The sequence below is a fragment of the Chionomys nivalis genome, chromosome 23, assembly GCF_950005125.1.
Source record: "Chionomys nivalis chromosome 23, mChiNiv1.1, whole genome shotgun sequence".
NCBI lineage: Eukaryota > Metazoa > Chordata > Mammalia > Rodentia > Cricetidae > Chionomys > Chionomys nivalis.
The window spans coordinates 2,319,531-2,334,255 of record NC_080108.1 but is presented as its reverse complement, the minus strand read 5'-3'; the positions used below and the strand labels follow the sequence as shown (position 1 = coordinate 2,334,255).

The 14,725-nt window shown below is 43.6% G+C and overlaps 1 protein-coding gene across 4 annotated transcripts in view; it reads left to right on the top strand.

Moving 5' to 3' along the window:
* The window catches only part of Pak1 (p21 (RAC1) activated kinase 1), a 99,605-nt gene that overhangs the window by 31,764 nt on the left and 53,116 nt on the right, over nucleotides 1–14,725 (top strand). For 2 of the 4 annotated variants that reach the window (XM_057755965.1, XM_057755962.1), the window contains exon 1: nucleotides 13,740–13,936. The exons of the other annotated variants lie outside the window; for them this stretch is intronic. The gene's annotated coding sequence lies outside the window, so the exon portion shown is untranslated. Of the gene's footprint in view, nucleotides 1–13,739; nucleotides 13,937–14,725 lie in introns of those variants that run through there. 4 annotated transcript variants of the gene reach the window in all.

The following is a 14,725-nucleotide window of genomic DNA, read 5'->3' as shown; positions in this document are numbered from 1 at the left end:
GAGCCCAGTTCGTTCCTGTAAGCTGGGAAAGGAAATGAGTTCACATTGTCCAACCCAAGCTCAACTTTTCAAGCAAAATATCTGCCTAACCTTGGGAAGGAGTAGCAGTAGGTGTAGCTTTGAATGAAAGGGACCCCTGGACAAGGTAAGTAGGAAGGCTTTTCTGACCCACAGACCAGCTCCAAATGTGAGGAAGAGAGGTCACTAGTGGCTGTCATTTGATGAAGGAGCTAGATCTTGATTTAAACTTGTGGAAGGGTGGAGAGAGGAAGGGTGGAGAGAATACTTGCAAGGTGTCTGAGACGTATCTTTGTGTTAGCTCCTGGAAAAAGCAGTAGCCTGGGCATGGGAGAAAAGAATAGCTCTTCTCCCATTGACCTTTCTTCTTTTGTAATTTTTTTTTGCCCATTCTGAGTTTTAGTAAATGCAACTCTAAAATGTTCATTCCCTGGGGTTGCAGGTTTGTGCTACTGTCTGTATCTTACCTGCGTGCTGGGGATCTGATTTTAGGTTCTTGTGTTTGTGGAAAGCTCTTTTCGCAATGAGCTGTCTCTCCAGCTCTGGTATAAGATGTGCAGCAGTGCCCTTGTCTGTCTACTAGACGCTAACACACCTCTTACCCCACAAAGTTCTCCTAATTGGAAATGTCTAGGTACTGCTGAATGTCATTGTGGGGGAAACTCAACTGCAGCTGAGACTCAGCATTCTCTCTGTACATAAGTTATAGTGATAGGTAGAAGAAAAGCTAATATTGATATGATCTTCTATTGTAGTCGCTATGTGCCAGCCTTAAATGTAATAGCTTGTTTAGTCCACTTAATTATTTTGAGTTAACTACTGTTATTGCTATTTTATAGATCAGAAAATGGAGGGAAAGAAAGGTTAAATGCATTAATAGGTGCTAATGTTGTTACAAGTATATGTTGTCAGGGACTGCCCTAAGTCCCTTACCTGTATATTATTTTTTTAATATCCAGCTTGAGTATTCTGTAGAGGTGGTTTTGTTAAACATAGACTTTTGCATTCAGTAGTTGTCTTACTTGTGTGAGTACTGAATCGTCAGTAAGTGCATGGGAAGGAAGGTGATTGGAAGATGATGTAGTCAGGATTATGTAGCATTTTGATAGTAGTTTGGGCCTGGCCCTGAATTCTTTATAAGCCACACACTGCTTGCTTTTTGTATTCGTCTCATGACTAGGACTAAATGATTTTGTGCTGTTTGCTCATCAAGTTCCTTAGTTTTTCTTTAACAGAAATGATAAGCAGCTGTTCTTGTCTCTTTTCCATTTTGGTTGCTCATAATGTCCTTCTAGTGTAGTCTTTGACCACTGAATAAATGTCTCTGGAGGACCCGGGAGGCTGTGCTGTCTCTGCCAGCCCAGACCTGGAAGTCATGCTACACCTACTGTTCTTGACAGCTGCTTCCTGTTTCAGTGATGACACGGTGGTCAAGGCATACCAGCCAAAATGAAAGTTAGTTTATAGGGAAGAAGGCTCTTTAAAAAGAGATTCACCGCGTACCCTTGGCTGGTCTGGAACTTGCCCTGTTGACCAGGCTGGCTTCTAACTCACAAAGATTTGCCTGCCTCTACCTCCAAATGCTGGGATTAAAGACACCACCACACCTGGGTAACCTTTTTCATCAGCATGTGTCATGTGGGGAGGGTTGCCTTTCCCTTCATAGTGAATTTGGAGAGCTGCTCATTTTCTTTAGCTTATGGGGGAAAGTCACAAAGCTACTTAACTAAAATAAGAAAAATGCTTTTGTCTGTTGGTTTCAGTGGTTTTGGTATTGATAGCAGTGGCAAGGGATGCCTATCAGGAAAATAAATATCTCAGATACTTTAACAATATATAAAGTATTTTCATGTCTGTTTGTTTGTTAAACCCAATTCTCTAGATATTCCTATTATATCCTATTTTACAGATAAAGCAGCTAAGGTCCAGTGAAAACTCTTGATTATATAGGCAGTGAGTGTTGGTGTCAGGGTTTTATTTTTTATTTATTTATTTATTTATTTTTTGTTTTTCGAGACAGGGTTTCTCTGTGGTTTTGGAACCTGTCCTGGAACTAGCTCTTGTAGACCAGGCTGGTCTCGAACTCACAGAGATCCTCCTGCCTCTGCCTCCCGAGTGCTGGGATTAAAGGCGTGCGCCACCACCGCCCGGCTTGGTGTCAGGGTTTTAACCAAGGCCAACCTCCTAAGTCCAGGAGAGGACTTCTTTACCACAGCTTAGTCTGTGTTATGTTTAACAGCTTTATTTTACTTCTGTTTATTTTTTGAGATTAGGGTCTCCTATATGGCCTCAACTGTGTAGACCAGGATAACTTTGAGCTTCTGATCCTCCTGTCTCTGCTTCCCAAGTGCTGGGATTTCATGACTGTGTCGCCATGTTTGGTGCAGTGCTAAGGATGGAACCCAGGACGTCATGTGCGGTAGCCAAGTACTCTGCCAACTCAGCCGCAGCCGCAGCTCTGACAGCTTTAGTAGATAGAATCATACACTGTAAAGTTCACACAGAGCATAGACAACTCAGTGTTAGTTTGGTTTATTCAGAGCTGTTTGTAAAACCAGTGCTGAAGTCTAGTTTTATACTATTTCTCCATCAAAGAGAAACAAACCCGCTAGCGTTCACAACCTCATTGTCTTAGTCTTGGGAGATGATTGATTTACTATTTTATTTTTGTAGATTTGATTTACTTTGGACATTGCCTGTAAGTGAAACCATACAACATGTAATCTTTGTGTGTGTGTGTGTTATAGGTGCACACATGTAGGTGCATGCGTGGGGGCCGGATGAGGACATCATATATCCGTCACTGCTCTCTGCTATATTTCTTTGAGACAAGGACTGTAGTAAGACCTATTTTGTCCCACCAGCCAGCTCCCAAATAACTACAAGGCTCCGTTACCTTTACTCTGTATTACCATACTACTTCTTCTCCATCTGCTGGTGACCCTGGCATCTCCACCCTTCTTCCCAGCATCCTCTCTGCCCCCCAAATCCTGCGTAGCTATGGACTGTTTAACCTTTTACTACCAATCCAAGTGACAAACCTTCGCAGTATACAGAAAGATTATTTAATAACAAAGCACTCTAACTAAACCTGGGGCTACCTGTTGTTTGTTTGTTTTTGTTTTTGGCTAGACTGCTAGCCAGAAGTCCCAGCAGTCTTTTTCCTCTCTCCTCTCATCACCGGAGCTGTAGGTGTAGGGAATCACTCCTGGCTCTTTATGTGGGAGTTGGAATTTGAACATTTTAGGTTTTCACTGTATTCTTTGTATTTTAAATGTTATTTTTTTAAGACTTCACAATAGTTATCTTTCCTCATTTGATAGACTAAAATGTCCAGGTCAGAGAAACACATAACCAGCTCAAAGGATGAAGTCAAGAATCAAAACTGACTGGGCGGCGGTGGTGGCGCAGGCTTTTAATCCCAGCACTTGGGAGGCAGAGGCAGGCGGATCTCTGTGAGTTTGAAGCCAGCCTGGTCTACAGAGTGAGTTCCAGTACAACTAAAGCACACATAGAAACCCCGTCTCGTAAAACTTTAAAAAAAAGATTCAAAACTGGGTTCAACTTTAAAGTCTCTATTTTCCTACTTCATTTTATTTCCTTTTGGTAAAGAGATCTTTCCCTCTGGCACTCTCTTTTTCTGATAAAAAGGTCTTGACATTGTGGGCGATATGGGTACTTTTTAAGGAAGGATAAAATTTGCTTCTCGACCTTCCTGATTTTTAATGCTTTCTAGAGGTGTCTGGAACAGAAGAGAGCGAGAGCTCAGTTCTTAGGGCTTACTGGTCTACCCACTTGTTCAAACCATAGCTGCATGTTGAACCTCTCTTATTTATGAGTCCATTCCTTTAGGCCTTTATCTTTTCCATCCTAAGCTGGAACTTTTTGGATTTCTGTCTATTCATTGGTGTTCTGTGATAGTAACAGTGACTAGTAAAGAATGAGTTGTTTACTTTTGTATTTTCATTTAATTTTTGTTATGCTTGTTGTTTTGAGACAGGGTCTCACCCCTGGGTGGCCTGGAACTTACTGTGTAAATAAGGCTGGCCTCAAACTCAAGAGATCCGCCTGCCTCTGCCTCCCCAGTGCTGGGATTAAAGGCGTGCACCTCTGTGCCTGGCTTCCCAGGCAAGTTTTTTTTTTTTTTTTTTCTAAATAATTTCAAAATTGAGATTAGGAAATTTCTGTCTCCATAGAAATGGAGTCAAGGTGTTTATCTTTGTCTACATGGCTAACTCAAGAATATGTTCTTTACTCAAGATGGCTTCCTGGTAGTATTTGAATCTAAAAAGGAATAAAACCTACTTTCAGTAATTGGGAAGTAACATAGAAATCTGTACAAGATGGTGGAGCAGATTCTCTTCCAAGTTGTGGTATTACTAGGTTTATAGTCTTTGTCAGGTGTTAAGCTTTCTGTGTCTCATTTTTCTCATTTGTAAATGAAGATAATAAGGCTACTTTGGGTGTGTGTGTGAGCATGTGTGTACAGTGGCGGGGAGTGTGTTTTACGGTGTGAAGGAGATTGCTCTGAAGCACAGGAAGTGACCTAGGTCTTATGTATATAACATGTCTACCCCGCACATTAGAACTTGGAGACCTAAGTGAGAAAGCAACGGGTGCTGAATGTCTTCTCCAGGCTGAGGGCGGAAGCCTTGCTCGCGAGGTTGGTCTTCTGGCGTTAGTGCTGGCTGTCGTAGCGAAGAGGGAGCCGTGATGCCGGTTCTCGTGTCCAGTGCGCTGCAGTGGTGTAGCCGTTTCTCTGTTGGACTAGATCTTCAGTGTAGCTTTGTGCTTTGCCCTGAAGTTTAGCCTCCAGCCCCTTTCTCTCTTCATTTCCGTAGCTTGTGAGACACCCAGTATTAGTAAGTTCATTTTCTACTCAGTCGTCTGGGCCTAATGCTTAGAGTCCTAGGCTGCTGCCTCTGGGACGCGTCTGACATGTTACCTCATTTGTAATAAAGGTTCTACTGGATGACAGCTACGTTGTTCATTTATGCATTATCCGTGATCTTCATGCTAAGGAAGTAGAGTTGAGTGGTTGAGACAGAGATGACAGAACCTGCAATCCTAAAATGTTTGACCTCTTGCAGAAACAAGATAATTTTGTCTCTTAACAAATACTGTTTTATCAAACAATGAGTGTTTGACTGCCAGTTTCATCAGAGCAAAGTGGCCCTGAATTGTAATGCGGCTTTTAGCATGGGATGTTGGTGGTATGCTACAGTTTTATTTTTATTATCTGAGTAATGTGTTGTGTGTGTGTGTGTTTTATATGCATATTTATATGAAAGTCATTTTAAAAATAGGTGTTAATGTTTACTTTTTTAATGTTTTGTTTAAAGGACTTATTGGGAATATAAAATTTATGAAGCGTGCTTATTAGTGCTTTCATATCTATTCATAGCCTCTGTAATCTAGTGGTAGAAACAGGGTTTCACTTATGTTAGAGACCACTGGCTACAAACAGCAATGACCATAATCAGTAAGGGGACAGTGGTTAGTAAGGAATCGGTGTTTCTGACTACTTAGAGTAATCTTTTCTCATGATTTTTCTGTGTTCTGCTGCTTTATATCAGCAACATTTCCAACTGTGTGGAGTAAGGAACCTGACAGCAATCTGAAATGTAAAAATTAGATTTCTCTACTCAAGGAGGAGGGTGGCTGGTGGCTGGTGTGAGCGCAGATGCACCAGCATTTGGGAACCAGGTGTTTTGTCTTTCTTCATTCAACTAACGTTGGAGCATTTGCCTTAGGCCTTCCTTGTGCTGTGAGGTCTTGACAGTCTGGGGACTGGAATGCCACATTTGAGGAAGGAAGGGTGAGGGAGAGGCAGAATGAGGAAAGGAGGAGCCAGCACCATTTCTGTGTCCTATTTTACAGTTAAAAATGACCATTTCCTTTGAATTCTTAAAAAGCTTCCTGTCTTTAACTGTGTCCTATTATCACATTAAATCTTAGGGGAGGCTGGGGAGAGAGCATAGATTCTCTTCAACGTAAAATGATGGGCGTGTGCCGCCATGGAGCCATCAAATTGTGTTTATGTGTGTATGTGTGTGTGGGCGTGTATGTGTGTATGTATGTGTGCGTGTGTGTGCGTGTGTGTATGTATGTTGTGTGCGTGTGTGCACACGTGTGCGCGTTGTACGTTGCATGCTGTGGAGGTCAGAGGACAACCTCCGTTGTCAGTCCCCATTTCACCTTGTGTTGAGACATGGTCTCTCCTTTTACTGTTGCGCAGGACCGGTTAGTTGTCTAGTGAGCTTCTGGGAATTCCCTTGTCTCTCTCATTTCCTGTTGGTGCATGCTGGGATTACAGATGTGTATGCTACCGTATCATGATACCGCATCCATCCTTTCTCTTGTGAGTCCTGGGGATCCTGAGCTCAGGTTCTCAGGTTTTCTAAGCAGTAGCCATCTGCAAGCTCCTTCTCTCCTCCTTCCCTTTGTCTTTGTTGTTTGCTTTTTGAGGCAGGGCATCATGTAGAGAAGTTTGCAAACTCCTGTAGCCGAGGATGACTTTGAACTCTTGCTCCTCCTGCCTCTGCCTCCTGAGTACTGGATTTTTTATAGGCATGCTCCACATAAAGCCATTCTCTATAGAAAACATTGTAAATTAAAAGTACATTTAGCCAGGTGCTGGCCGCACACACCTTTAATCCCAGCACTTGGGAGGCAGAGGCAGGGGGATCTCTGTGAGTTTGAGGCCTGTCTGGTCTCCACAACAAGTTCTAGGACAACCAGAACTGTTACACAGAGAAACTGTGTCTTGAACCCCCCCCCCCGCAAAGTACATTTAATGCATCAAACCTATTGCACATAATAGCTTAGCATCACAGTGTGCTGTATCGTATCAGCTGCCTATTCTTGCGATCCCATGTTGCCTTGGGACAGCACAAGATGTACCATGTTACACACCTGTGAAAGATCAAAATTAAATGTGAAGGGCGTGTTCTACTGAGTAACTGTGGAGGAGCATGCCTGTAATCCCAGCACCTGAGAAGTGGAGGATTGAGTGTTTAATGTCAATTTAGGCTACATAACAAGAACCTGTGTGGCGGTTTCGATTCATAGGAAGTGGCATTATTGAAGGTGTGGCCTTTTTGAAGTAGGTGTGACTTTGTTGGAGGAGGTGTGTCACTGGGGGTTGGGGTCTGTATCGTTCCATAGTAATGCTTGGTAGTGTCCGTGTTTTACTGGAGTCGCCAACTTCTGTGCTGGGGATAGAGTATTAAATTAGGAGATCAAGTGTCTTTTCAACCAAGAGCTGAGAAAAGGTATTAACAAAGATCTTAGTAAGGCAGAATGACTGTTTTGGTAGTTCCCTCCCCCCTCCCTCCCTCCCCCCCCTCCCTCCCTCCCCCTCTCTCTCTGTCTCTCTCTCCCTTTCTCCTTTTCAAGACAGGGATTCTCTGTGTTGCAGCTCTGGCTGTCTGGAACTCACTTATCCAGATGAAGCTTGTGTTTCCCTTTTCAGTTCTTGGCTTTGTTGCAAATATAGTTTAATTTATGTGGCTTTGTGACTGACTGCTGCCAAATAGATTTTACTTTTTTCATTTGTTTCTTCTTGCTTGTTTTATTGTTTTATTTATTGATGCAGTTTTTTTTTTGTTTGTTTGTTTGTTTTTGGATTTTTCGAGATAGGGTTTCTCCGTAGCTTTTGGTTCCTGTCCTGGAACTAGCTCTTGTGGACCAGGCTGGCCTCGAACTCACAGAGATCCGCCTACCTCTGCCTCCCGAGTGCTGGGATTAAAGGCGTGCGCCACCACCGCCCGGCTTGATACAGTTTTTTGAATCTGAGTCTGATCCCAGACTGACTGTATAGCCAAGGGTGTTCCTGATGGTCCTCCTGCTTCCACAGCCTCCATGTGTTGGGATTAATGTTGTGTGCTACCACATAACCTCCTGATTGCTGGGATTATAGACGTGTGCCACTATGCACAGTTTTATAATACAGCTTTAAAGTTGGTAGTGTGATTTATTTTTTGGTCTTGTGTTTTCATACTATTTTGGAAGCTCAAGTATTTTGAAAACTGTTATTTATTTTATACTCTATCTCATCTTAGAAAGTCTCCTTAGTAGACCTTGCCGTCTAATTACTTCAAGAAAGAACGACACATTACATGGTTATTTTATACACCGTTGTTGACTAACTCCGCGTACATTTAGTTGTGGTATTAGAAGAGCATAATTTCTATCCAGCAGTGTTTAAAATTGTTTGTGGTTGTAAGAGAAAACCGATTCAAATTCTGCAGCTACTCCAGTCATCGTAGGCACCAGTTAAGTACATACACAGGTAAATTAAAAGTTTTAGTTTCTAAACAAAGCCAGGTTTCCGAGTTAGAATTATTGCTCGTTTGCTCTTATAGCAGAGTTAGCAGGTGGTCTATGCTTATATGCCTAAAAAAGGGCCCAGTTAGGTCTAAGAAGACTTCACAGACAAAACATTGCTGTCCAAGGTCCACAGTTTATAATCTGTCAATTATTTACATTGTAAATCAAAGGGATATATCATAAACGTAAGGACGTTAGGTAGTTTTCAGTAAGTCACCTGTTATCTGGTTGATTTAATTTGTGTTTCAAACATAGAGCCTCATCTCTAAATTCCCTTCTCCTCATCCAGTTCGGCTTTCCCTCTTCCTTTCTTACTGCTGTGGAGACGAGATGTCGCCCTGGTCACTCTGTACCATTGACGTGATCCCTCTCTGTGCATGCTGAGTGCTGGATCGTAGGCGCACCTCCACCCCTGGCTGCATCTCACCTCCTCTTTGATCTAAACGGTTGTCAGTCCTCAGTAACAAACTGTTGGCGTCTCATCACCGTGCCTAGTTCTGCACATCGGTGTGGCATCAGAGAGAGCCAATGTTGTTGTTTTTAAGGGTCAGTAAGTATTTTGATTTCTTCTTATTTTTAAAAATTAAAATTAATCACATAATTTCCCCTTTCCTCGTAGTCTTTATGGGAAGGGAGCCAAGTTTCTTATATCAGTCCTCAAAGTGAGAGAGGACAGAGTGAAGCGGGGCGATGGCGTTTGATTGCCTGTGCTGGTTGGGTATACAAACAGAGCTTTTGATAGATGATTTTCCACAATTGAAGGCTAAACAGAAGATACCTGAATTTGATCTTTCCGTACTATGTGTTAGATGTTTTTGTTTCTTCTATTTCATTCTACATATTTAGCTGTCTAGTATGCCACTTTTTAGTCTGTTTGTGTGTCTGTGGTTGTTTTGTGTGCACATTGTAGTTGTGAAGACCTTGCTGGCCTGGAACTTGTAGCGGGAGCTGCGGGCTGTGTTCCTGCCGCCCCAGCTCCTGATCGCCTGGCTAGCTTATGCCCCGAAATAACAACACACAAACTGTATTCTTTTAAACACTGCTTGGCCCATTAGCTCTAGCCCTTGCTGGCTAATTCTCATATCCCGATCAACCCATCTCTAATAATCTGTGTAGCATCAATCTTACCGGGAAAGATTCAGCCTGTCTGACCTGGCGGCTTGCTTCATTGCGTCTGCCCTGGCAATGAGCTGCATGGCGTCTAAGCTCACTTCCTCTTCCTCCCAGCATTCTCTTCTGTTTACTCCACCCACCTATGTTCTAACCTATGAGGGCCAAGCAGTTTTTTTTATTAATTAACCAATGACCTTTCTCCATCAGGAACTTACTGTGTAGACCCAGAGATCCCCCTGTTTCTGTTTTCTGAGTGCTGGGATTAAAGTTGTATGTTACCATGCCACCATGCCTGGCCATCTTGCCCTCTTCCCCTCCCCTCCCCTCCCCTCTCTTCTTTTCTGTGAAGATACAGTCTCATATAGCTCAGGCTGGCCTAACTTGCTTGTAGCTAAGGGTAACTTTGAATTACACATCCCCTTACCTCCACCTCCAAAATTGTTTGTTTGCAGGGATAACAGGTGTGTGATGTTACCTGGATTACTTTTCGGTTATTCTACATATGTTGACCCCTGTTGGTGATTTCCTGTAGATATAGATAATTTCTTCACCATTTTTTTTTATCTCTAAAGTCTAGAACATGCAGGAGCACTCGATGAACTTGGGCCTGGTGGTCTAGGCATATCATCCTAGCTACGGGGGAGGTTGAGGCAGGTTCCTGAGCTAAAGAGTGAGCTCAAAGATAGCCTGGAAAATGTGTCATCCTCTAACAGAGAAACCCTCTTTCAAAAAACCAACCAACCAACCAAACAAAAAAAACCCAAAAAACAAAAGACAGAAAAAAGGAAGAAACATAAAGAGAATGAATAGAGGTGTATTTCTTTGGTAAAAGGCTTGTTTGGCATCGGGTCTGAGAGCCTTGAGTTCATTTCTCAGTACTACAGAGAGACAAAAAGAATTCATGACGAACGTTTAATAAATATTTCAAAAAACTGCATAATTAATATTTTTGTAGATTTGCAGATGGTTGTGTCCAGGAGGGAAAGCCAGTGTGCTCTGGAGTTGAAGGATGAAGTTTAAGAGGACTGTTAAATTCTGCATTTTAAGTCTCAAAACGGCAGCATATAGGCTGAAGGGGACTTAGCATGATGCTGATCTTATAACATGGTGCTGTGGGCTGCCTAAGTTCCACTCTGTCCAAAGGTATCGCGGTGGCTATCACTTTCATGTAGCTCTTAGTTATTAGAAGTACTAGGTATAAGGAGATAATAGTAACACTATGACAAGCAGTTTGTATTTAAGAGTAATTCCTTGGGTTATGCAGACAGCTGTGTTTAGTGGAGGCGGCCCTAGACCACCACCATTCAAAGTATATTTGGCACTGTTCATGGTCTGTAGACAGATAAGCATGGAAATTGAGAAGTATTTAGATACTTAGAGCATTTTGACAGTCATTTTATGTCTAATAAGCTTTGCTAGAAAGAAAGCACATCTTATCCATGTCTTTGTTTTTTCCTTAATGCTTTCTCTTTTATAATCATTTTCAGTGCAGTTATAGATTTATTTAAAAATTGGGCAAAACATTCATTGATCCGGTACAACTGACGGAACCAGTATTGAATACATCATTGTTGACTGAAGTCTGTAGTTTGAATTAGTCGTTTTCTAGGTTTTGAAGTGTATGTAATGCTATGTATTTATTATTATAGTGGTGTGAGACTCTTTATTCTAGAAACATCCCATGCGTTATGTATCTGTTTGTTAAGCTTTCTCTTCCCACACTTTTACTGTTTTTGTAGTTTGCCTTTTTCAAGACACCATGTAGTTGGGTCATGCAGCCCTTTTTCTGAATGGCTTCTTTCACTTAGCAACCTACTTGTAAGGTATTGCCATGTCCCTTTGTAGCTTGTTAGTTTCTTTTTTGCATATGCTATTGTATGGATTTATCATAGTTTATTCATGTACTAATATGCGTTGATTGCTTCCAGTTTAGAACTGTTGTATGTACAAGGGGAAACTTTTTGGGTGGGCTATAACCGATTATTTTCATTTGGGTAAATACCTAGCTGTTCGGCTGCTAAAATGCTTACTAAGCCTATATTTAGCTTTGTCAGAAACTGCCTAGCTGTCTTCTACAATGACTGACCATTCTGTGTTTCAGCAGCAATGAAGTAGGTTCCTGTGGTTTCACGTCATCATTGCCGTTAGTACTGGGGCATTAGCGTTGTCGTAGGTAGGAACTAATCGTGGTATCACACCAGTGTTTAAATTTGCAGTTCCCCTAATGGCTTACAATGTTGAGTATGTTTTTGCATGATTGTTGTCTTGGTAAACCTTTTGTTCAAATCTTTTGTCTCTACCTGCTTTTTAAGATAGTGTCTTACCATGTAGCCTAAGTTGTGTTAGAACTCACGATCCACCTACTCCAGCCTCCTAAGTGCCCGGTCAGCACGCTAAGAACCCCAGCCATTTGTTCTCATTTATTTATTAATCATCTACCTACCCACCTATTTTTTTTATTTATTTATTGCTGTGGTGTGCACTTGTCATTGTGTGCATGTGCAAGTCGGAGGACAGTTTTGTGGAGTCAGGCTCTCCTACATTTAAGTGCGTTCTGGGAATTGAACTTAAGTCATCAGGCTTCTGCAGCCATTTTTTTTTTTAACCCACTGACCCATCTCTCCAACTCACGGGAGGAAGAGTTAGTTCTGTCTGCCCCGCGTCCCAGGGATCGATCCCAGGCTAGCAGTCTTGGCAGCAAGTGCCTTTGCCCACTGATCCTTTTTACTGGTCCCAGTCAGTTTCTTTTCCTAATGTAGAAATGTCCATCTCTTTGTCCGAATATTGCAAGTACTCAGGACCTGGAAAGGGTGAATAGCAAGAGAACTGAGTTCCTTCTGTGTAGAGCTCTTCCTCTGCAGTTAGACGAATTTGGACACACTGAATGGAAGTGCAGACATCTGTCGGGGAAGATGGAGGAGTATTTCATGAGCCGGGTTTCATGCTGGCCATCCACTCTTAGCTAGGGTCCTGGAGTAGGAAGATGACCAACAGTGATCTGTTGTACGAAAAAGGAACTTAGGCTTAGGAATCAGACCGTGGTAAATAGATGAGCATGTCATTTACTGGATGTGTGACCCTGGGGAAGTCACCGTATCTTCTTATCCATTGCTCCCTGTCTTCTGCCCTGCTTTCAGGTGGTGTCTTCGGAATGTGTTATTTCTTTTCATCCCAGACATCTGAATAAATTAGTCCTGTCTCCTCTCTGTTGCCTGAGCTCTAAAAGACTGCTCACTCTGATCTTGCCCATACTCCCTTCCATTGACCAGGGATCTTTTTAAGTTGTCAACTTTCGTTGTTCTGTTTTTCCTGAGCAGGTGAGGTGGCTCAGTGAGGCAAGGCACGTGTCACCAAGCCCGACAGCCAGGTTTGGTCCCTAGGACCTGAATGGTAGAAGAGCATTGATTCCCATGTGTTCTCCTCTGACCTCTGCATGCATGCTGTGATACTCATGTGTCACCTCCCATACCACATAAAGAGAGTAAATGACTTAAAACGTTTAAACTCATGAGTTATGACCTGGAAGAGATAATCTGCATAACTTGTCTCCACTCATATACCCCGGAGAAAGGGGATGAGTTGGGTGAGTGAGGTGAGAGATACTGTCCCCTGGGGAGCCCTGGGAAATAATGTGAAGGTAGATTTTTATCGTTTTAGTCTTTAGGAGGCACCTTTTATTGGGAGGTGGCAGTTCAGATAGTGACTGGTATCTAGCAGGTCCTTAAGAAATTTGGAGAGCATATTCTTCTAGGACCCAGTTCTGACACCCATGAATTAAGGTTTCTTAAGTGCGGGGCCATGTACAGTAGATGTCCTTAACAAATGGTAACTGTTGCTGAGCGTTGTTCAAAGGAGAGGAGGGTATAAGGCCACCTAGTATCTTAGGGGACGCGTTTTAGAGAGTCAGGGTAAGAGATGCATTCCCCATCCACTCTAGTCTGAATGAATCTTGACTCCTATTTGAGAAGGTCCAGGAAGGACTCCCAGACTCCCTCAATACCTGGCTGCAAAACTAAGGCGCAGAGGACCTCCTGTTTTTATCCTGACCCTTGGGCACAGGAGGACTCTGGCGGCTCTAGAAAGCCTGCCTGGCACCTCTTGTTGGAGCCTGAGCTGGGAGACCGGCAGAGACAACCAGAATGGTGGGAACGCTGCTGTTTCCCGCCCATCAGCGCCTCTTTAGAAAGAAGGGGGAGGAGGCAGCGCTCTCCCCGCCCCCTTCCCCTCCCTCTCTCTGTCCCTCCCTCCCTCCCCGCCCCTTCACCGAGCCACTCCGTCTTTGCTGCCGCCCTGCTAGGGGGCCGAGTGTGCTGCTCCTCCGAAGCTGGGTGGCTGCGCTGCTGCGAACAGCAGAATCCAGCCTGTCGGGCTGGTTCAGCCTGGGCTTTGTCCCAACTGCTGAGCGGGGAGAGGTGCGGCTCTGCGACAGATACACAGGATCATCAGAGATGCTGGGCCCCGCACTCCCTGCCAGGTAATGCTGGCCTTTTCTGGGCCTGGCATAGCTAGGCTGAGCCAGGATAGGTGGAGGGGGTGTCCTGCTGCCTTCCGGGGCAGAATGGGAAGAGCATTCTATTGCATTTACCTTAAGGGACTCTTAATGAGGGAAGGGCCTGAGGGTGGAACCTTGAGATAAGCCCACTCAGGGCTAGGCCTGTGTTGGAATGAGAGATCTGGCTGGGGAAGGTTTATGAAGGGGAAGCTGGATTTTTGGGGAACTGTGTGCCTCAGGGGCTCCTCTCCTTTGTAAGCATGCTTCTGCTCGGTGGCCTGTTGGTTTAGCTGCCCGCTTACCGAGACCAGAGGTGCTGATCCCTGGTGGGAGATGCGGTGGAGATAGGAGACCCTGGAGCTGTTCCTGTTGAGGCAGCCTCGGTGAGCCTCGGTTTCCTTGTTTGTCAGAAACTGCGGCTTTCCTAGGCTGTCAGATTGCCCTGGAAAGGTGAACCAGACAGGGACAGGGGGCCAGCATTTTGCTGGTCTGTGTGCATTTTCCTAGTCTAATTAGAAGCAGTGACTTCTGGGCCAGATTGGCTGCAAATGCTCATGTTGGGGGCAAATGTAGGTATGGTGACTGTAGGGAGATGGGATTGAAAATAAACAGGTAAAAGTATATTCATATTTTTCTCTGAACTGGCCAGTTCTTTGGTGATTAGACCATTGCTGTAACTAGGCTGTCTTCTCTGGAGCCCTGCTATTGATCTGCTAAGTAAATGACAGACCTTGAGATTGTATAATGGCTTAATCACTGTAATTCCTTCCT